General features: G+C 33.4%; 1 protein-coding gene across 4 annotated transcripts in view; it reads right to left on the bottom strand.

The window, feature by feature from the left end:
- Positions 1-203: 203 nt before the first annotated feature.
- LOC310898586 (uncharacterized protein) overlaps positions 204-22678 on the bottom strand; it is a 301122-nt gene continuing 278647 nt past the window's right edge. For 2 of the 4 annotated variants that reach the window (XR_014583475.1, XR_014583476.1), the window contains 3 exons: positions 9103-9163; positions 6252-6330; positions 204-2830 (listed from right to left, as the gene is read on the bottom strand). The gene's annotated coding sequence lies outside the window, so the exon portion shown is untranslated. The remainder of the gene's footprint in view (positions 2831-6251; positions 6331-9102; positions 9164-22678) is intronic. The other 2 variants (XR_014583474.1, XR_014583477.1) reach the window with 2 other exon arrangements.

The following is a 22678-nucleotide window of genomic DNA, read 5'->3' as shown; positions in this document are numbered from 1 at the left end:
AGTATTCTTCCTAACATATTTAATAATTAATAAAAACTAAATTTTGAACTATATAATAACAAAATAGACAAGTATAATGTCCTCAAAATTACCCCTCCCCCCCCCCAAAAAAAAAAAATTACCCATGGAAAACTGATACAGTACAACAGCTGCAGCCTGGAGAAGGATATTCTTAAGATTAGGGAAATGTTAGTAATCAAAGAAAAAAAGAGAAGAAGGGCTACTACAAAATATTTCATATGTGCCTAGTTTCTGTAACATCTGTAGCATCTGTAACATCTTTAAATTGGGCTTCGGTTTCTTACATAGCTTTATTAGGAGAGTTACACACCTCAAAGCAGAATTAACAAGACTGAACACAGTATGTTGCCAAACATAACACACCAGTATAAAGGGGTAGTTTAAAATGAATCCTAGAATCTTCCAGATACACAAGCCTCTGTTATACAGAGATGCCTTCAAAATCTTGAAGGTTCATAGCTGGAATTTGCTGAACCTGGCATAGGAACAGATGATTTATTTCAATGTGTCAGTTACGCACACACACACATATATCCAACAGTTTTACAGTTAAAGCACTTTGAAGTTGTTTGGAAACCACAGTTCAATTCTTCTCTCTAAGAGAATATAAAACCTTTTACCTTCTACAAACAGTGCACATACTCCATGGTGGGCACCAGGAGTGAGATGAACTCAGCCTATCCTCCTGAAGATTTTCTGCTTTGCGCTAAGATGTCTTTTTGTCCAGGATTAGCATTGCCAAGATCTGCAGTGAGGTGCTCCTCAGAGAAGGTAGACTGCTGTACCTATTCAAGAGGATATCTATGAATAATTTTCCCACAATATTCGAATGGGATTTCTGAATATTTAATAGGTAGTATTTAAGAAACAGACAAAGTAATACAATTAGTATTAACAAATTTGATTTATACATTAGAGTAAGCAACCCCTTCTCCCTTCATCACTCCATTCTTCACTTCTTGCTTTTGAAAATATTTGCCTTATATTCTTGGTAACAGTCAAATTAATAAGTTTAATTCCATATGATTATTTCCAATATGATATAGGTTTATTTTGTATAACGTTTTTTGTCAGCACGGGAGAAAGAGGATTAATTAATTGAACAATACCAAGTTAACAGTGGTATACTATGGTGCAGAGTTCTACTTCATGCTATACTTACATCCCAGCTTTTGTGAATTTACTTACATGGCAATTCTCACTGAACAGCTGAAGAAATGATTTCTTGCTTTCTACAAATAAAGAGAAGCAACTAGAAGATAAAAATAGTTAATAATGTGGCCTTGAGAGAAATGAATTGTTAGTATGACGATCTCTTTATTGAAATCTAAATTCAATGAAAAATGGAGAGGACATATACCCTCATCATTTATCTAAGAATTCTCAGAAATTACAGCACAACAGCATATAGAAGAGAAATAGCATTCAGAAGAATAATTTTACCTTGATAGTTCTACTGAAAGTTTATTCTTCATGATATAGGTGAATAAATTAAATGCCAATTCAATTAGCTATAGTCTGTGAAAGCAGTTATCTTTCAAGTGCACTTAAGATTTGAGCACATTAAGGTGGTTTCAAAAAATTTAGCTACTGGATGAAAACCAATAGAAATTTAAAATAAATATATATATAAAAAAAGAGTCATCAGTCACTTCTTGAGTCAAAACAAAAGTTGTATCATGTTCAGATTTGTAAGCAGTGATTTTACCCATGCTGAAGTGCAATGTGGGCAAGATTCACCATCATTTTTTTTTTTCTCAGCCCTGTAGATTATTTTGTCATTTTAGATATCTGATGCTATGTAACCAATTTCTGGAGGCATTCCAATAGCCTGAACATGAATCAAGATTCCAAAAAGGGAACTAAAACACATGAGAAGACATCTGGAACATAATTTTCAACTTAGAAAATACAGAACTGTTTGCTATTCTTTTCTCCATTTTTGACAGGTAATAATGCAGAAAAATAATTTAGAACTAGTCATGATACCTGGCTTCTGAACACACATTTTAAGCATTAACATTATTTGACATATGCTGGTTGTTAATATACATTTTCCTTACTGTGAAAATGAAATCTGTTGTGTTTCAAATATTTATACATTCAGCACTTCTGTATGTGAATTTTCCATTTCAAGACCACTTTTTTATATCCTACTGTAAGATTTCATAGACCAAATTCCTTCAATTCAGTAAACTACCATTTGATGAAAATTCTTCTACTGAAATGAGCAGAAAATATTTGCCTACAGGGTTCTTGTTTTGTTTTTCTTTAATATAAGCACATCTAGTATTTAATTACAAGACAGTTGTAAGTTTGGATGAGTATTATATAATGCCTCTTGCATTTCTATGAGAAATACGTCTGGAGTGAAAATAATAATCTGTCCAAAATATCAATGATCAATCACAGTTTTAAGTAGAATTTTATTTTCAAGTAGAAACATGTATTAAGATGCCAACATGTACAAAGATGAACACAACACCATTACTTAGTGGCAACATAACCTTGTGAGGAAACAAGAAAAATTCTTTTCCTTTTTGTCAGAAAATGAGCATAGGTTGCATAGATTTTTGTAGATTTTGTTAGTAAATTGCTAATACTAAATACAAACCATAACAACAACCCGAAAAACCTCACAGCATTATTTGCATTTCCAGTAGTGTATATACATCACCTGAATATGAGCTTTCTGTGGCAGATTTGAAATGCTCCTCTTAAGCAAAGGTCTTGCAGTGCTTAACAGTACTGAAAAGCTTTCAGGACTGTAGAGAATACTTTTAGAGTAGACTCATTCCCATCAAGAACTCTAGAAAACAAAAATTAATTTTGAAAAGAGAGCTCAAAAACTCCTCCCCTAAATCAGGGAATAAAACAGCAAAATAATCAGCAGGCAGCCAAATCACTCATTGTTTTTATCACCAGAAGAGCAGAGGGAGCCTGAGGGATTACTGGTGATCACTTCATACTTGGCAGAACAGTAGAGAACTTCACCCAGTTTTCTGTTCAGCAAGAAAATTGTGTTTTGTAGTTTGACAATTTCCTTGCTTACTACCTCAGAGCAAACTCTTCCATGTCAAAATATCTGCATGTGCTAGAAATGAAAGAGCAGAGGTAGCTTGGTGCTAACAGTGTAAGCACAAAAATTCATAGTTTAGCATTGGGATTTCTTCATTGTTGCTGGTTTTCCTTTTTATAAACATCACCTATGGATATCTGCATATGGATAGGCTTTGGGCCACAGCATGACATTTTAGAAAGTGCTTGTGTGATGTCCAGTGGTGATTATTGTGTGGAAAATGGCATCAAACACAACCTGTTGACATGCTGAAGCTGCCCTTTGAAAGAAAGTCTCATCCTAAGTGAAGTACCCTCAGCTGAGGATCCAAATCTTCCATTTCTTCCTTTTCCAAGAACCACAAATAAAAACAAACTCCCTACCTTCATAACCCCTGTTTAAGCCCTACTTTGTGAAGCCCTTCATATTCTTTGTGAATACAAAGAACAGCTTCAAGGAATGATACCTACATTTCTCTTTAGAGATATGCAAGTGAAGCAAGTGAATGATGAAAAAAAAAAAGTACTTAATTTAATTAAATCCTCCAAATTTAGCTTTACTGAGATGACTTAGTCTAGATGGGGGAAAACAATACTAATAATTCACATTGAATGGATTTGAATGTAGGAAGGATGCATATTTCATAGCCCCTATGAAGATTACACATATATATATATTTACATACACATAATACAGTAATGACAAATGACAAACTGTCATCAATACATTCTTTGGCGCTTGGAAAGAGCTTGATTCCTTATGCAAATCACTATGATCAATTCTTAACAGGAAAAGTGAGAGAAGAAAGGAACAGACAAACACTGACAAGTGCTATTAACAGGTGTCTAACAACTAAAGTGGCAAGACAAATGATGATTTGTCTTTCAAACGGCTTTAAGAGTCTGAGTTTTTACAGTTTGCATAAATTCTAGAACAGAAATAAATTCACACATATCAGTTGTTAATAAGCAATGTTTAAAACCAATAAATTCACGGAATAATATATTTTTAGCTATTGTTTATAAATGGAGGACATAAAGGTAACATTATAGAAAAACAAAGGAGTTGCTATGGTGCTGACATGTTAAATGAAGTTTATAGTTTTTAATAAAATATGGTTCATTTGTTTAAAAATCAAAATGTAAGAAAAATACAAAAGTGTAAAAATCATTTATGCATGACACAATGTAAAAAATAAAAGCACACTTTAGTGGACACATTAATTTCTACATTAGTGTAGAAATTTTGTTTTTACTTGGATAGAATGTTAGCTTTAATTTTGATTTTTTTTTTTCAGAATCTTTTCGTGACTCTGACAGTTGAATTATCATATTCACAGAGAATTATCATTGTTTTATCTGAAACTTTTTCACCAAACTCCAAGGCAGTACTGACTTCCAAAAATTTATGCGTGCATGTTTAACTATACTGGCAGTATTGGCTATGCAAAAGTAACAGCCCTCTCCATAGGAGTCTCTGTTCCACCACACTGTGCATCATAAAGTGAAGCCAAAGTGCATAAGCTTAATGGAGAGGAAAGACAATCCTGTGCTAATCTTTTCCTCTTTCTCAGTGTGTAACTATCAACAGTCCTCATGTAAGAAAAAGGGACTGATGTCAGTGCTGTAAGATTAACTTAGTCATACCTTCATGTGACATAGTTCTGTGAATAATTTATGTATCAGACACAGTTCTTGGAGATGTTAATCTTTCACAGAGCAGTCGTCAGAGCCCAGACGGAGGCCGCAATCACCATCTCATGAGCTGTGTGGCACAGCTGCCCTACTGAAACCACAGAAAACAAGGCAAGGAGCTGGCTTCACTGCCAGCATTTTTCTGGCAAGGGAAAGTGGAGAAGGCTGAGAGCTGTATTTAAGGCAAAGTTTTCCCCAGTTTTGGCCTGAGTTCTGCACAATCTGCCTGTTTCCTGTAGGTCTCTGTTCACAGCACAGTTTAGATGCTGTTACCCTCCTTCCACCACAACAAAGCAATTACATACAATAAATCATAGAAGAATAGTTAAAATCAGCTGTCAGCTTCATTTTAGGAATATCACTGAATCAACAGAGCTACAATTTATGTTAATGTTTTGTCCATGGAACTTTTTGGAGAAACTTTACATCTTTCTTGTATTTTCATCTAAAAATGCAAAATCAGACCTAGGGCAATTTAGTGAAAAAGTAACATTCAAAAATGAATATATATATATATATATATACACACATACATATATACACACATATATATATATATATATATATATATATATATAAAATCCAGGACAGCTTTCATCAGTTAATAATTTCTGTAAAGTGAAAGAAATTCCAAGGCTTAAGGAACCGTGGAAAGGATAATACTTGTCACACTTCAATGGAAGGATTTTCAAGCAACAAGCCATCTAAAAATCAGTAATAGCACAATGTTACCTAATACTCATATTATCCTAGCGATGCTATATACTTGTTACACAGATATTTAATCACACATCCCTTGAGTCATCTTCCAAGGAAATATTTTGCATACTTCTATGACATGAAGCAAAAAACACATAACAAATATGCAAGAAAGACATGATACCAGGATGCAATGCTTGCATTTAGCAAGCTAATATAGGATCATTAGACTTCTGGCCTTGAAAAAGAAAAGAGAATAAATATTCTTCACTTATTCTTAAATACCAGCTTTTAGATTAGGAGATCATACTGAGTGTTTTTATGATATGGGGAGGTTATAGCCATACTAATTTAGAAAAAAAAATCATTTAAGTAATTATAACAGAACTATTCAAAATTGTTGCAATTATATGATTAGTCTTTGCTGCAAAAATGATGATACTAAAAGTGATGAAAAAATTTGAAATTAAGACAAGTGAGGAAAAGAAAATCAAGCCTGAAAATACTCTAAATGAATAGGGAAAATGATTAAATAAGGTGACAGAATGAGAGTACTAGCTTAATGAAGTACAGCAAGCTTGCAATCATCTTTCTCTTACCTACAAGAGCACCTTGATTTATGTTATCAAAACAGTGATGTATTTTTGTGCTCCAGTTCAGAAATACAATGTCACAGGAAAGTGACTTTTATAAAGCAGGAACAGGGAGGAGATGTCAAGGCATTATCCTTAACTATCACTCTTCTTTTCTTTAAATTCAAAAAACTCATCCACACTTACCTAAACAAAGCTGTGAAAGTTATTCCAAGTTATCCTTGAAGTTATCCCAACTGAGCATTATCAGAGACTGAACCAGAAGCTGTGTAATTAAAACACTCTTAATTAGACACCTTCTTAGTGAAATTGGAGGACTTGTTCTGGAACACACATATGCTAATCCTTACCAAAGCACAGGCTAGAACAAAACATCTAAAATCAAACTATTTTCTTGCTGTCAATGAATATTTGGGAAAACTACTAGGAAAACATTCTAAATTTTGTAATTATAAATAATGTAGGGATTAATTATTACTATTACTGGATATACCACTGGTTTAGGTAATGATAGTGTTCATGACATTCTTAAAGGCTACAACCTTGTCAATATCCCATACAGACTACCAGTTATGCCATCTACTGAGATATGTTACAGATTTTTGCATAAAAGTACTAATTTAGGTAGTACGCATATATATTGTGAAAAACAGAGCAAGAATTTCAGAGTTCAGGAAAGGTAAAATTTTCACCGTGTTCAGTTCAGTCCTTTGGTGAATAAGTGTTATGACAAAGACATTTCTTCTTACCTGGTGTATTGGGTGTATATTGCAAGGTTTTGATCACAGGGGCTGCAGGGGCAGCCTCTGTGAGAAGAGACTAGGGGCTGATCCCACCACAGACATCCCTGCAGCCCCTCAGCTGTCAAAAACTTGCTGCTTGCTTTACTCAATATACCTGGATGGAATGTTTTTTTATTTTATTTATTTTACCTTTTATAGTCTTAGCAGCTAAGTATTCTGATTTAAGATCGAGATTTCAGGGATGAATATTCACTAATAAAAAAATAATCAATACAAAATTATATATGCCATTTAAATGTTCTGTAGAAGCACAATTCTGATGGAGAGCAAATTAGAATTATATTTCATACATCCTCTAAAGACAGATCACTATTCTCTAAAACATCACCTTGCACATTGTCTCATTAACATGTCTTTATGTCTTTTCATCATCATACTGCACACATTACACATCTGTTCACCTGAGCTTGTTATACACATGAACACATTAGACATACACTTTTCAAGGACAAACCCATATGCATTTTTTACCCAAAAAACAACCCCCAGAGAATTCATAATAGTCAGGGCAGTCTTGAACAGCTTAGTCATTTACTTAGTATCCAAAAACCCTTCGGGATCAGTTGTGGATCCATAACTTTCTGGAAACTTTGCTGTGGATTCACACTGATCCAAGAATCTTCCTTTTATTTTCACAAAAATCCCTTATATATATGATGTAAAATAATCGTTGTTATTTCTTTATTATGCAAAAAAGTCTATACTGCATCAATACACACTATTCTTGAACTCTAACAGTTTAATACTCTCGATAATCAGTTTTATATTTTTCAGTGCAGTATTTTTATCTTAAATGTTTGCCTGTATATGTCAACAACTTCATTGATAAAGTTTTGAAGACAGTGTGTTTCTACCAAAAAAGCTACAGATCCATTTTCATCATTGCAGTTTAACGCATGTCTATATGCAGTGCATAACACTTGGCAGTGACTGCTAAGTCCGTTAGCCTTTCAAATTTCCCCTTGTCAGAGTAACCGTTCTGAAACAGTAAGCACAAAAACTTTTTTTTAAACACAAAAACTTTTTTTATTATTTAATTTTCTTTACTGTGAATGTTCTACAGACATTAGATTTTGGAGAAATGAAAGTCGTATTGTGAATATTAAAAAAAAGTCATTGCAGTTTATGATAAATCATCGGGATTAACAGTGCATTTTTTAAATTTGTATGCTTCTCAAAGTTTGTAAACCTACAGAAGGACAGGGTAAATCCATAATTTAGAAAATACAGAAATATGATATCTGGTGCCTATGTTACTTGTTACCTCTTACTGCCAATATCATTACTGGACAGTGGACATACTACTTCATGCCTGAGCACTGTTAGACTGAGTCTGAAGAACATGTCCTTTCAAGCATGCACTTTGATGTAATTTATGCCTTGTATCTTAATCATAGCAGAAATAATACTCAACAGACCCTAACTGAAGTCACAACACCTACACTTTTTATACCAGAACAAACTTTCCATTGTATTTTAAATTTAATATTTATTATTTCTAGCTGCTTTCACGATACTCTGTGGTATGTTTCATAGAAGTTCTAGGTGAATATTAGACGTGGAGATATTTTCTAAAATACATGGTTTTATGCATTCTTACATGCTATTCATTATCTTCTTACACTTGATGGTAGACTGCCACTTCCTTGTGTTTCATAATAGGCTGAGATTAAGTATCAGAAGCTACACTGAGTCCATTATTGGGAGAGACATATTATACTAAAATTGATGCTCCTTGCTCAACCTCTTAATGTAAATAACTAAACCCAGAAACATTATCACTAGCATGGTGCATTATGTTTAGTACACATTCACAGGAATTGAACGTGGGACTGGGAGAAAAAAAAAAGGCTATAGAAGAACTATAGGCAGTAATGATCAACTAATGAGAGAAGAAAACTAGAGCTCTGGTTGCAAATATCAACACTATCAATCTGAAGGTAATAACAAATAGATTTTCTTCCTAGTTTGTAAAGGTAGACATGGTCAATATACACTGTATATGACTTTTTTTTTCTTACCCACATTAAAAAACATTCCAATTTGTGGACCAAGTTCCATTCCTGTTTAATTTCTATGTCAGCTCTTTTGGAATACATTTATGAATGGGGTCATGGCTAATCTGTTTAGATTCCCCTATTTAGACTATAATTCTGTAATATATAAATATTAAACACCAAAGCATTTTGCAACATGAGAAAGATACAGGGAAATTAATATACTAATTAAACTACCTAATTTAATGAGGGATGACAATTCTGGGTGATCACAAGAGCAGTAGTCCTTGTAGGATTCCTGTGGAGAAAAATAGAAATTCTTAAAGTATGCAGGAGATTACACGGAGGAGGTGGGAAAACAGAGCTTCTAAGCTTTATCACACAACTTTCAGATCAGACAAGTGAAAAAAAGTAAAATTGACTCTGAAGTTATGTGACAACTGTCAAAATATGACTTTGCAGCTTTAAGGTAAATAGATCCTACATAGATATATATATACACTTATCTATAGATACAGTATTAAGATGCAGACATATACAAACAATACTTTTGAATTCAACAATACTTTTATCCAAAACTACTTTTAATATATCCACTTTTATAAAACATTTTTAATAAATATATTTTGATCATCTTTAAAGCATGAAATAATAATATGTATTCTATCAGGTTTTGGTTATCAGATAAAAATATATTAAGCCCTCCAAAACTCTCAAAAAAGGGTTGATATTTTTATTGATTGACAATTTATCTCTGCAGAAGATATATTGTTCTAGTTTGCTGTTTTATATATTTCATAAGTAATTTGTAGCAAAATTTCAAAAACTTTTTAAACCAAGAATTAAAATGTATTAATTACAAGCAATTATATCCAAGTTACCAAGGTCATAACACTTTTGCTCAGACTGTACTTCATTAAAAAATGGTGAAATCAATGTTTCATATAATTAGGTCATTTCATTTAGAACCTTTTTTTTCCAAAGGAAAAATAAAATAATAAAAATAAAATAGAATACAGATATCTGGCAGATATGTTGGATGCCAAGCCAATATTTTCAAAACAGTTTGCTTCAAAAGCAATTTGATATGGAGAACTTCAACTCCAGGTTTTATGTCACTAGGAACTGAAGAATGATTTTTAAAGTGTTAATTTCCTTTTCGAGTGGAACATGATGCTCCTGCCATACAACTTCTGAACAACCTGTGTCTGTGGAACAGTGATTTAACTTACACACTGAACTTCCACTGTACATTTAACACATAATAAAAATAGCATATCAAGTGACTTGGAAGAAGTCGATCCAGCTTGGAACCTGTGTATGTATTTCTTATTCAGGTGAAATCTTTGGCCTTATTGGGCCATGGCAAAAATAACATTAGTTCTGAAAGAATCAACATTTCAGCCAGCATTCATAGAAACTGATGAAATTGAATTATTTGCCTTGACCAGTACAAAAGAGATATTACAGCTTGGTGGCTGCCTCCGCTACTTCTCTAATGACATTTTTTACTTCTAAAAGATGGTATTTCAGCTATAAGGTAAATAAATTCTGGGTTGGCTCCTATGGTCTGAAAAAAACAAATGAGGATGTACTTAGAGGAGTCAAATATTCAAAAACTCAGTTTCTTATTAGAACTTGGCTGAATATATACACATGAGATATATGTACATATGTGAATATATGTACATATCTATTCAAAATGGAATATGAATTTAAGAACTGTCAGACATCAGTGAGTCCATTTTTAAATTAAGCTAGTAGAAAGTATTAGGAGACTCCCTGAATAAATTACAGATTGCAAGTTGTTCTAGTATGAAAAAAAAAAAAGTCCTAAAGTTCAGATTTCAATTTAAAGAAGTTCATTGCAAATTGCAAACAATCCCTCATTATCTCATTTGCTTCAAGTGTTTACTGTTGCCAATCATAAAGAAAAATAATGAAAAACAAACTCCCATAGGCTATTAAAAAAATCTATTTTTAATAGTGTTTAAAACCAAATGAAATTTCCTTTAGAGCCTATATTTATTGTCAAGTAGGAAGAGAAATTTCCATTAGACTATAATCTCATCATGCCAGCTTCATTCTCTTAACTTGTAAAGAGATAAGAGCTTCTCACTTTGATATTTAGAAGAAAAATAATTGTAGCAAAACTCTACAATTAAGTATAATGCAAATATACACATCTATCAAATTCACAGTGAAAACTTCAAATTTATTTTATTTTCCATAAGACAACAGTATGCATATTTTTGTAAGTACAATAAAAACTATATGCCCATCAAAGACTGATAAAGAAAAAACATACTATCTGACTTCATTTTGAGGATGGAGGTTGGTATTTTTTATTTATCCATATAATTTTAAAACAAAAAAGATATACATTTTCCTGGTGTCTCTAAATTCCTAACATCAGGATTGTCAGAAGAGCAGTTGTAAACTGTATTACACGTATTTGTTACTTATACTAAGTTCATAGGAGAGGAAGAAAAAAAAAGGATCTTTGTGTTAAGACAGTTCTTTCTTCCACATGTAAAAAAAAAAATAATAATACTGAAAAAGAGAAGTTTATTTTTAGAGATTATCCAGAAATAATAAGGTTTTTTTGTAATAACTCCAAGCCATAACTTTAATTTCCCCTGAACAATTTCTATACCCACCAATGACTTGACCTTAGCCACCTGCAAGAGTTTAGCATCTCAAACATCTTTTTACAGATTTGCATTCCTTTTATTGGGTTTTAATGTGGTTCCAAAAGATGAATAATCTTATTTGAGCATACAACAATTTTCTGTTACTCATTGGGTATCTTCAAAGACCTAGGATTTACATTTTTAATGTCTTTCTCATGAAAATAAGGGAATGTAACAAAAATGAGGCATCTTCTTTTTTCTTAACTGCCCATTAGATTTATGTAAATATGCATCTCTACTTAAGTCATTCATTGTTTTGGGAAAGACAGGGAAGTCTATTAAATTTTCTATAATCAGATATTTTCCCCTTTATTTTATGTCTTCCTCATCGTATACTTCAGAAATACCTCAAAGTTAGCTGTGGGCTAGTCAAACTGTACATAGCTGTCTTTTTCACAGTAAAAAAGGAATAAACAAGCCAAAGAAAAATCTACCAGAAGAGTTTTGTTTACAAGGAACGGAAAAAAAAATGGAGTTAAGGCAACAGTCTTTAAACCGAGACCAACTAATTCAATAGTAACAAAAGTGAAGAGAGAAAAACAAACAAAAAAACCACCACAAACAAAAAAACACCTTCTCTGTAAGGCATAACTACCCAGGGAGTTGGAATGCAGTACACTTTTAAAATATTTATTTTGCATCTACTGAACAGTGCATCAAATAGAAATACGCACATTTAATAGGACCTATTTCTTCTCTATGAGAAATAGTATGCTGGCTTTTTTTTCTTGCCAATCACCTGTTATTGTTCTGTCAGAGCTGATATCAAAACAAAATGAAGTCTCATGCGCTGAAAGGAAATTTCATGCAAGTTCATCGTAAAGTTGATTTCTACAAATAAATCACCCATCCAATATGAGGAAGAGATGCTATGCTCACCGGCATGCAGATATGCATCATCTACCTACCTGCCCTCTTTTTTTTTTTTTTTTCCAGGAATTGTTGATAAATACTGTTAGAACAAACAGGTCTCCACATTTAGCCACAGAAATTTTTAAACAGATTCTACATTAAGATGTATTTTTATCATGGACTTCACTTTTGTTTTTCAAGTTTTAATTTAATCTGTAAAATATCATTAAAAAAATCCCAATAATGCTTACTCTATGCTGTTTAATCAGTACCTTCAAATTTGTGCTGAATTCTCTTGAAAAGACTAAACAAAAAATACTACTGCATATACGTCACTTATAGCCATTTTCTGCCTTTTTTGTGTTTGCAGCCTTGAACATAAATTATACAGAACCTTTCCAGAACATTGTGAGTTCTCTGAATTTGATACCACTGAACACAGCTAAAATGCCAACGTTTTTAAGGTTGAACAATAATACACACACAAAAAGCGGAATAAAATATAATTATTTTCAGAAACAAACCCATCCTGGTTCACCTATGGACCAGCAGTAACAACCAGCATAAATGAAGAAAAGTAAAAATAAAACAACAGGACTGGAACAGCAGTAGGAATTTCTGTTCTTTGGAGAAGTGTAGTAATAATAAAAAGGTACCAGAGTAAAAATATAATATTCTTAAAAAGTGAACTCTGGAGGGAGAGAGGAGGAAAGGGGAGAATGTAATTCAGCACTTCAATGACATCAAAAAAAATCACTTGTGCTTTCTGTAATATATAAATGCCTTGTCTTTAAGGATATAAATGAAAATATTAAATACATATATTTGAACAGTAAATTATCATGGGTATTAGCATAAAGTCAATTTAAAACAAAATTTTTAAATAGCACCACTGAAAGAACCCAGCAACTTTGAGACTAAATATATGCATCTTTCATATCATGAAAATATTTTAAAGTTGTAATGTCCCTGAAATATTTTCTGATTCTGACAAAACATTTTCATTTTAGATTTTCATTGTCTGGTTCTAGACGACAATTTTATTTTACTTTACTATGTTAAAAAAAAAAAAAAAGGAAAAATATTAGATAATCACAATTAGTATCCTACCTTTAAGAACAGTACTTTCAGTATCATGAATAGAGTCAAATGAAAGACATGAAAGACTTACTGCATCCCAAATGAATATATCTACAAAATGCTTAAACCCACCTCTGAAAAAGGTGTGACAAGAATGGCAGCCAAATATCTTTGAGCTGTGTTTCACTGACAACTGTGTAAAATAGAAGTGACCCTGCTTTAAATTTATAATAGATGAAGGGTTTTTTTAGGGTCATTTGTAGATACAGAGGCAGAAAAGACTGCTAGAATAGTGAACCAACTTTACCTCCTACCTAGTCATTAGCTTACAATGTGCTAATAACGTGACAGAAATAACATCCCATTTGGGCATATAGAAGGATAAACTGATGACACAATGAATGGTTGACCATGCTTTCATGTCGAGTGAGAGACACTTCAAACATGCTTTTCAGAACAATTGGTCATAATGCTGGAGCATCACTTATGGAAATGTGTCCATTTTGTAATGGTGAAGTTAAAACATCTGAACAAAGATCAAGTACAGACAAGTTTGCAGGGCTATGCATACTTGACAAAAAATTTGCATGCAAACAGGTGAAAAAGGAGCAGTAGAAGATGAAGAAATGGAGCAATGATGCAGAAAGCTAATTTTAACAGTAAATTTTTTTAATACATTTGAGAGAGAGAGAGAGGTAAAAGCCATCAAGGCTAGAAAGGCAATTACAACACTGAAGATGCAAAGTGGTCAGGGTTTTGTTGTGAGTTTGCAAGCGTGAGCAAAGAAGAATATCACATCTTGAAATGCCAGTGTGAAATAAATCAGGAGGATTTATACACATAAATCAAAGCACAGAACCAAAGATAAAAACTGAAATATTAGGCTTGAGCATCTGCGAGGATAGACAGGAAATATCCATGACCTTTCAGAGGGAGGTGGGGGGAAGAGCGGAGAGCATGAGTGTAAAGCTTGGGATCTCCACTCTGCCAATAAAAAGTTTTGATTGATTGCCATCACGTCAATATTTCTGAAGTACATAACATAACAATCTATAATGGTATTACTACTAATACATTATAATCAACTAGCAAAAAAAAGTGTCTGGAGATTCATAATTTCTGGTCCTTTAGTTCCCCGGTCTTGCAGGTTTCTTTTTTTTTTTTTTTTTTAAGAAACAAAGTATAAATAAAACATACATAAAATATTGAATTACTGCTGCTCAGATTTTGCAAAATTAACAAATTTTTTTAAATTGCAAATCATATCTCCCATATGGTACCTTGTATCTTGTGAAGTAAACTTCACATCCTGTGAAGTTATGTCATTTTCCCTTCTTTAATCATAGCTTGTATAAGAACTCATTGCTTTACAATGCAGCAATGTTTTAATGACATCTTGAAAACTAGTTAAAAAAAGAAAATAAAGGTATATGTATTCTCCTTCTATACTTTCTTTATTCTCTTTCTACTTTCTTTATGGTATACCTAGTCTCTCAGAATTCATATCTTAATGGGATTTCTAAGAGAATTTGAGAGAAACAAGTTAAAAGACAAAAGACAAATCACCTATAGCTATACCAAAGCATATCTCAATGTATGTACAAATCAACATAGGTATTTTTAGCATATAGCTCTACTTCAATTTATATATATATATATATATATATATATACACACGCACATATATTCAGGCATTTTGAGTTTGCTGATTCAGATTCTGGCCTGAATAAATACATTAATTCTAAGTTTTCCTATCAAAGCAATTCCTAGCTGAATAATTGCAATATAGCATGAAAATTATCTCGAGAAGCCAGACAATATAAATGAGAATTAAAAGAGAAAGAGTGCTTTATAATGCTACGAAGAACTTCTATGAACACAGTACCTTGAAGTTATATCTTTCTGTCCTTTTCAGTTATTCATATATTTTCATATTTGATGGCAAAATATAAGTAAATATTTCTGAACAGGAAACAAATAGACAGTACACAAAATCTTAACTGTTTATGAATGACTAATCTGTCCCTGTGGAATTTACATAACACTTAAGTTACCAAGCAGTTTGAAGCCTCATAAAGCTAGTAGAGAGCATTATTGCTTAGTACCCCTTAGGAACTATAAAGTGGAAGTCAGTTCTTCCAATGTGCAAATGCTACCTTTACACTAAGTGCCAAAATCAAATATATGCTGTGAAGTTCACACACATTCAGGGTGCCAGCACAGAGTTAAATCTAGGTAAATCTTGCTTAATGACTCAAAATAAAGATTTAAACAAGATATTTAAGAACTGTCTGCTCAGGTGCTGGTCTTTGCAAAGGATTAATGCATCACCACTGATACTGAAAGTGGTTCTGCAGTACTGACTCAACAAGCTCACTAATGATGCGGAAAAGCTACACTTGCCAAAAATTATACAGGGTACCAATTTCAAGGTGTCTAATATGGATATATGGACTCTGGCAGGCAGACATGAACACATTCTGCTTATGTTCTAAGTAAACCAGATGCCAGCCTTCTCGAAACCAAAAATGATTAGCCTCAGTTAGCATGATGTTGAGCTAATAAGCTGAAACTTGAAGCTATATGCAACTTTTAAGCATCTTAGTAGAAAGCTTTTTTGTAAGCTGTCCCTATTGCCAATCTTCCTGTCACCATTTATTTGGACAAAAGAGTTTGGATCTAGACTTCTAAATTGAAATGATGGCTCTGCTCATTTAGGTTACAATAATTCAGCAGAAATGATCCAATCTTGTCAGTCCAGATGAATACTTTTCTTTAAGTCAGAATTGCAGTCTTTTCCTCTCTTTTTCCCTATTTTATCACTGCTATGTTTACAGAAATCTATAAACATATTACCTGATAATTAATTCATTGAAATTGGATTTGGGAACAAACAACACATTAAAAAACTTTTCTTCTATCGATCTACGCATAGTTTAACTCTAGAGTCAAAATCATAGAAGTCAGTTGAAACTTGGTCTTAAGGTTTCTAAGTCATTCTGCAAAATATGACCTATTTAACAAAATATGAGAAAAATGAAAATGCTTGGAAGACAAACTAAATCCAGGCAAATCTGAATTTAGCAGAGATAATCATATATTTTGTAAGATTTTCTTTCAATACAATAACAAATACAGTAAATATTCTGAGCTCCCTGATGGGAGTTGTGCTTAGATGATAAATTATTTTCACTGGGGCAATTATGCACAGAATACCTGTTGTTTCACCCATTATATTATGATTTACTTGAGAGAACATGAAAACAGCTTGTGTGTTTCGGTACACAGACCACCCCTACTTGAAAAGAAGAAGAAAAAATATTGCCTTGTTCCTCTGAAGATTTTCACATTTCAAATAAGCATGAAAACAAGGCAAAGTAACAACCAGAGATTTGTTCCAGTAAATCATTTCAGAAACAATAGTACGTTGTAATTATTTCACTCAAAGTATTATGACAGCATTCACACAAGTTTAGGACCGTGGTCAATATCCCTAAAGAATTTTTCTTCAGGTATTTTAGACTTGGCCCTGAATTCTTCATTATCTGGCTAGGCCTTCCAAAGCAGCCCATAAGACTCCTTTTATGTTTAAGGCAGTGGAATCTGTTTGGCTATTTAACGCAGGCAGATGATTAAAAATGAATGGCACCTACTGCATCAGAGGAAAGGAACAATTCAAGCTGGTTGCCAGGGTTTTTCAGCATGACTGCGGACTGCAAGAACTATAAATGGTACCAAGTATAGTAAAATGCAATACAAGAATAATTAATAATCAAATGTTGTCAGTAATTAAATATTCACTAAAAATATCAACATGAGCTTTACAGAATCACAGAATCACAGAATCGTCTAGGTTGGAAGAGACCTCCAAGATCATCTAGTCCAACCTCAGCCCTAACACTAACAAGTCCTCCACTAAACCATATCACTAAGGGCTACATCTAAACGTCTTTTAAAGACCTCCAGGGATGGTGACTCAACCACCTCCCTGGGCAGCCCATTCCAATGCCTGACATCCCTTTCGGTAAAGAAGTTCTTCCTAACATCCTACCTAAACCTCCCCTGGCGCAACTTTAGCCCATTCCCCCTTGTCCTGTCACCAGGCACGTGGGAGAATAGACCAACCCCCACCTCGCTACAGCCTCCTTTAAGGTACCTATAGAGAGCGATGAGGTCTCCCCTGAGCCTCCTCTTCTCCAGGCTAAACAACCCCAGCTCCCTCAGCCGCTCCTCGTAAGACTTGTTCTCCAGACCCCTCACCAGCTTGGTCGCCCTTCTCTGGACTCGCTCGAGCACCTCCATGTCCTTCCTGTAGCGAGGGGCCCAAAACTGAACACAGTACTTGAGGTGCGGCCTCACCAGAGCCGAGTACAGGGGGACAATCACCTCCCTAGACCTGCTGGCCATGCTGCTTCTTATGCAAGCCAGGATGCTGTTGGCCTTCTTGGCCACCTGGGCACACTGCTGGCTCATATTCAGCTGCCTATCAACCAGTACTCCCAGGTCCTTCTCTGCCAGGCAGCTTTCCAACCACTCCTCCCAGCCTGTAGCTCTGCTTGGGGTTGTTACGCCCCAGGTGCAGGACCCGGCACTTGGCCTTGTTGAACTTCATGCAGTTACATATAATAGTAGTAGTAAGTTTGTTTTGTTTTGTTTTTTAATCTGTATTCTGAGCGAATCTTCTATTTATGAACCACACAGTTTACATCCCTGCACACACAGTTTACATCATACTGCAATTAACTCCCTGCACATTTGATTTAAAACACAGGTATTCCATGGGACTCCCCAAATATAATGAACAAAATGAACATAAGTATTTACAAGACTGGATCTTTTTTTTTTTTTTTCTTGGTAAAATACTTCTTTAGGACTTCTGTTAGAACAGCAGAAGATACTAAACAAAAGGAAAAACATAAGAAAAATATTTATTTTCACCTTCCTTTGTATCACAGGACCAACATAACCCAGCTCTATCTATCTTCAGGCTATAAAAAGTAAAAGTATACATTGAATTCCAAAGAAACTGATTTTCTTTTGTGGATTTCATGATGTTTTCTCAGCATCATCTAACTTGCTAGCTTTTTTTTTTTCCTGTTTCGTTGACTACAGTTTCATTACATTTTAGTTTTTCTAATTGCCTAATTTTAATTCATATGGTAAATTCTTTGTTTTTCACAAATACTTCTGCTGTTTTAGATAGGAATTCCCTCAGAGGGAAATACTACTGTCAGGTGATTGTCACTTGTTCTGCAATACATTCTTGATGTGATGTCCTTCAAACCAAAGTAGATTAAAGAACACAAATTGATTGGAGCTAATTAACATGCACATTGTCACTTGTCATCTGTTTTGTTATCATAACTACTCTAAAGATTCCCTGGTTGTGGTGGTTTAATACTTATTCTTTAGTTATTCTTTTTTTTTTTAGTTCACAAATATTATTATATATTTATATACATATCATATATACATTACATATATAACAAAGTTGTTTCATAACTTTGTTAGTGCTATGTATATTAAGTTTATCTTTTCATTTTATTGTCTGCTAATTGTGAGCCACTATCAATTAACTTTCTTCAATTTTATTTAAGAAAACGTATCCCTTAGTTCTTACTATTTAGTAATACAGACTAAAGATTTCTGGGAAGATACATATATATATATATATATTAAAAAAAAAAAAAACATAACTCATTTCTTTCCCAAGACCTAAATACGTAATGAATAAAATTGCAATTTAATAATACAGCATTATTCTACTTAAATACATGTATATAGAATAGATACTGAATATGCTTAACTATATCAGTATGATTTAATTAAACTTAATTGTTATCTATGACTTAATTGTTATATCATATATCTTGACTTAATTGTTATCTCAACACAGACTAACAGACTAGTAAGAATGAAATTAAAGAATGAAGAATGATTAAAACAGGTCCTTTGAAATTTGGGCATCAAAATGTGCTTCTATGCAAAAGGGTCATGCACCCTTTCAAATACTGTTAATGCATTAGTGGCAAAATCATTAATTTTATGTAATTGTAAACTACTTCTATTGGTAGACTGAGTTGGAAAAAGAAAATCAAGTAGCATGTGTTCTTAGCCATTCCAGAAACTTAATTCCACTTCTAGAAGGAAGAGTATAGAGACATCTGTACAAGAGGAAAGACAAAATACAGAACTAGGAACTAGATGTTCGTTGTTTGATTTCTCCCCCTTCTTCCCATCTTGGTCACATGAGGTCTGTCATTGCATAGGACAGTAAAAAGAAAACACAGGGAGCTCTATGGACATGGATCAATGAAGATACATATCTTGCTCAAGAAACTCTTTCTTAGCAGAAGTCCATCATTTACTCATTCTCACAAATGCTAGATCATAAAAATCACCTGTGCATAACTATAACAGTAGTTGTTTGCCTGATGAACAGCTGCCTGGATTCATTTGGGACGTGACTTCTATTTTCTTAAAATAAATACAACAGACTCTATCCTTCTTGGGAAGGTCTCCTGCTTTTCGAAGAGACTTTCCAAAGAGAGGTGAATATAAGAGAAAAAAAGGCTAAAATAAAATGCAGTAGTGGTGCTCTTATCCTGTTGGACATGTTACATGAGTATGGCCATCCAATACATCACAGAATCTGTGTTCTTCTTCCAAATGACTTGTAGCTTTGCCTTCTTTCTCTAGATATCTCACTTCCTAATCCTTTGAGCCCAACGTTTTAAGATTCATGCTCTAAGATCTCTTTTATTCTCTGATTATAGAGAGAAATTGCAAGGGACCCACAATTTATTTTACATATATATATATATGTGTGTGTTTGTATACAAGCACACACTCTGTACTATTTTATGTCTAAACTTTTTTATTTTTTTTTTTTAACTTAGATTTGTAATAACTCCCAACAGGGCATATCTCCCAGATGTTCTCAGGATGAAAAATATATTTGTGACACTTTGAAGCTTATATTTACCTAGAAATTTAAAATAAAGAAAGAAATCTTTGAAAAGGTGTTTATAATTTTGCCTGTGTTTCCTGTATTTGGACAGCTAAAGAACATGTGTAAATACAACTGTTCGCCTATTCACCATATGATACATTTTCACTTTGCCAACCTCCTTCTCATTAAAAACCTTATAGGATATAATTTTTGCATCACACATCTTCCAGGCTCAGAGCAACTGTGTACCTTAAAACTCAGGAATACTGTTCAAAATAAAGCTTGACATTTTGAAAACTAGTGATGTGTTAGTTTTATATATTTATAAAAAAAGCAATGACAATCAACAAAATTAAAATATTCTCTAGGATCCAGAGAACCTGATTCAGCTCCTGTGATGTAACCATTTGAATGGAAAAGGGAAAATCTAATGATGATAGCAGAATAACGGTACTGTAAAATCGGTATTAGATCAAAATGTTGCTCAAAACTGTGCTTCTTTTTACATCTTCTGAGCATTTTTTTTTAGTGTTGTAACCATAAACATGTTTTCAACTTCCTAATATCAATTAGAATTAGAGCAGAATGGAAGGCAATACAGAGGTGTAATTAATAGCAATTAATGCCCAGGAAAATGTCCAGGAAATTGGTGAAGAGAGGAAAAAAAGTGAAGATTTGATCACATTTTAAGTCTATACTTTCTTATGTGAATTCCTATTCATTTCTACCTGTAGAATAAAGTTTGTACACTTTTTTTTTTTCTGTTAGTTTGATTGTAGAATGTTGCTCTAATGGTTATGAATAAGGTGTCATCAGCTTGATGAAGATGATGTGAACAACTAAAGGACATTTTAGTAGGAATAATCTAGTGTAATAAATACTAATCATGTATTATTTTCTTGAACACAACACATATGAAGATAACTTACCTTTCTTAGTTACTATTACCCTATGCAAGAAATTGTTTACTGGGTCAGGCAAATTAACAAAATATGGAATCTCCCAAGAACACTTTTTAAATTGTAGTGGTATCCTAGATGATCCAATTTATCCTTCTTTTAAATTGCATTAACAGTCCACAACTAGTTAGTAAGAAAGGCACAAAACAACAGTCCCAGAAAGATGCAAAACTGAAGTTCTCATTCTTTTGACTAGGCAAGTATTATATACCTAGAATAATTTTTAAGACATCTTGGAATTATATTTCAAGCAAAATAAATGTCTATTTCTAAGACTTAGACAATGAATGATTTTTGTATTAGTAAATAGAAATAAGTAGCTTAAAACACCAAGAAAAAAAAAGTTAAAAAATGAGATAAATGGTGACATTATTCTAATTAATCATCATGCAACTACAGTATCCATTTCAGATACCCTTAAAGTTACTTCATTCAACCCTGCAAAGTCATAGGAAGAAAAACATCACCACAAGTGCTGTCAGAAATAAAGCCTATCCCAGAAGACAAGAAATGCAATGCATGGATACAGATGCATGGATATAGATGTGGTTCAGAGGAGGGCCATGAAAATGATCAGAGGGCTGGAGCACCTCATCTATGAAGAAAGGCTGAGAGAGCAGGTGATGTTCAGCCTGGAGAAAAGAATGCTTCGGGGAAAACTTATACCAGCCATCCAGTACTTAAAGAGGACTTATAGAAAATATGGAGATGGACTCTTTACATGGTCATATAGTGATAAGACAAGAGGGAAGAGTTTTAAACCGAAAGAGGGGAGATTTAGACTAGAGGTTAGTTAGAAATTCTCTACCCAGAAGAAGCTCAGGCACTGGAACAGGTTTCCCAGAGAAGCTGTCAATGTCCCATCTCTGAAGGTGTTTAAGGAGAAGTAGGATGCGGCCCTGAGCAACCTGATCTAGTGCGCAGCATCCCTGTCCATGGCAGGGGGCTTGGAACTAGGTGACCTGTAAGGGTCCGTACCAACCCAAACCATTCTATAATTCTATGATAAATATCAATAGCTACCAGGAAAACTTTTTTCTTCCAACTGAATTTTCCATACAGATTTTTCTTTTCTATTACTAAGAATGCTAATGAGGTGATATAAGTAGTACCATCCACATTCCACTCATAGGGTGATAAAAAGATGCTCATCTCAGTCACTAACAAGACTTTTTATGTAAAAAATGTTGAATCTTTAGAAGCATTTTGAATCATTGTTCTCTTAAACTCCAATGGCTACCTTTCCATTACAGTGTTTTTCTTTATCACTCTAGTAT

The sequence above is a fragment of the Anser anser genome, assembly GCF_964211835.1.
Source record: "Anser anser genome assembly, chromosome: 4".
Lineage (NCBI taxonomy): Eukaryota > Metazoa > Chordata > Aves > Anseriformes > Anatidae > Anser > Anser anser.
This window is presented reverse-complemented; position numbering and strand designations above follow the sequence as displayed.